We start from the raw sequence: 2,257 nt of genomic DNA, 5'->3' as shown, positions 1-2,257 counted from the left end.
CTTCTCTTGAAACTGTTCTGGCTTTGGTGACTGACCAATCGAATGTAGCAGAAGGGACACTGCTTAACTTCCAAGGTAAGTCAGGAAAGGGAAGGCTACTTCCTCCTTGTTCAGGGAACACTCGAGTTGGAGCCCTGATAAACCAGATAAGCAGTCCCATCCCCTATGGCTGTTATGTTGAGAGGAAGCCCAACCAGCCCATCAGGAGAAAGCACATGAAGAAGCTCTGAAATTACACAAAGCCAGAGGGATGCCCGCCCAGCCCCTAGCTCTTCAGCTTTCCACTATCCCAGTTTTAGCCACGTGGTCTGCAACTGCAGGAGAAGTCCCAGGGCAGAACCAGCCAGCCAAACTTTTCTGATTTCTTGACCCACGGATACCGTGAAAGATAATGAAAGAGGAGATCGAATACATGATGATGGAAGGAGACTAGACTTCAGGTGATGAGCACACAATAGAGTATACAGGTATCATATTATAAAATTGTACACCTAAAATTTACATAATGTTATTAACCAATGTTACCCCAATAAATGTAATAACAATTTAAAAAGAAGAGAAAAAAAATAATGAAATGACGGATGCTGCTTCAAGCCATTAAATTTCAGGGTGTTTTTTAAAATGTGGTAAAGTACACATAACATAAAATGTACCATCTTACCCATTTCTGAGTGTATAGTTCAATAATGTTGGGTATATTTACATTGTTGTGCAACCGATCTCCAAAACCTTTTCATCTTGCAAAACTGAAACTCTGTACCCATTAATCAACTCTTCATTTCCCCATCCACCTAGCCCTACCATTCTACTTCTGTTTTTATGAGTTTGACTCTTCTAGATATTTCATATAAGTGAAATCATTCAGTGTTTGTCATGTTGTGACTGGCTTATTTCACTTAGCATAATGTCCACAAGGTTCATCCATGTGTAACAGCATCTTGCAAAACTGAAACTCTGTACCCATTAATCAACTCTTCATTTCCCCATCCACCTAGCCCTACCATTCTACTTCTGTTTTTATGAGTTTGACTCTTCTAGATATTTCATATAAGTGAAATCATTCAGTGTTTGTCATGTTGTGACTGGCTTATTTCACTTAGCATAATGTCCACAAGGTTCATCCATGTATAGCATGTGTCAGAACTTCCTTCCTTTTTAAGGCTGAATATATATATCTCATTGTAAGTATATACCATCTTTTGTTTAGCCACTCATCCATCTATAGACACTTGGGTTGCTTCTTCTACCTTTTGACTATGGTGAAAAATGCTATGAATACGGTTGTATCAATATCTTCTTGAGACCCCGTATTCGATTCTCCTGGGTACATACCCATGGGGCGGTTTGTTTTTCAACATTTAATCAGAACAGCTGCCTAAAGCGAGACTTGTAACTTAAAAGGAGTGGAAAGCAGTTATTCAGTAGACCAGGCTCCTGGGTTTAAGGATTACATAATTACCTCCCCCCAGGTGATTGCTCACCATTAACCAAGGCGATGGTTCTCAATCCCACCTGCACATTAGAATTATCTGGGGAGCTTTTCAGCAAATATGGTGCCCAGGCACTACCTTCAGAGACTCTGATTAATTGGTCTGGGGTGGAGCTAAGACATTCAGATTTTTACAAAATGCTCCCCAGATGATTCTAAAATGCAGTCAGGGGAGAACCATGAAACAAAGATGTGTGCTGCTTCATTCTAGTCTCAAGTCCTTTCCTGTTCTTCCTGTTAGGCCCACGTGACTCTTCCAGCTGTTTAAGAGACATCAGAATGAGTTCTGAATATCTCTCATGGCTCTGTACAACTTTTAATCACACTTTCTAAGTCATTCTGTAGACATGGGTTGCTGGTTAAAGTAGGAATGTATGGGAGTCAAGTGTTAATGGGGATTTAAAAACTAGTAGGTTTTAGTCTACGGCCATGCCACCCTGAACAAGCCCGATCCTGTCTGATCTCAGAAGCTAAGCAAGATCGGGCCTGGTTAGTACTTGGATAGGAGACCACCTAGGAAGACCAGTTGCTGTAGGTGTCAAAAATAAAAAATAAGGGATTGTAAGCTGACAAGGTCCTTGCAATCTGTGAGGTCAACCAAGGATTGCCTCGCCTAAAAAAATAAATAAATAAATAGTAGGTTTTAATAAAAGTATAATATCTATACTAAATTACAAATATTAAATTACACGAATTGATGGATTTTTACCTATAAAAGGTGTTATGGGTAGAACTATGTCCTCCCCAAAATATGTTTAAGTTCTTCTA

At 39.7% G+C, this 2,257-nt stretch overlaps 1 pseudogene; it reads left to right on the top strand.

The window, feature by feature from the left end:
* The first annotated feature begins 1,908 nt into the window (after window positions 1–1,908).
* Window positions 1,909–2,027, top strand: LOC112479721 (annotated as a pseudogene).
* The last annotated feature ends 230 nt before the right edge of the window (window positions 2,028–2,257 follow it).

The sequence above is a fragment of the Pteropus alecto genome, unplaced genomic scaffold (genome assembly GCF_000325575.1).
Source record: "Pteropus alecto unplaced genomic scaffold, ASM32557v1 scaffold194, whole genome shotgun sequence".
Taxonomy (NCBI): Eukaryota; Metazoa; Chordata; class Mammalia; order Chiroptera; family Pteropodidae; genus Pteropus; species Pteropus alecto.
The sequence above is the reverse complement of the archived record's forward strand: the minus strand, read 5'-3'. Positions and strand labels throughout refer to the sequence as shown.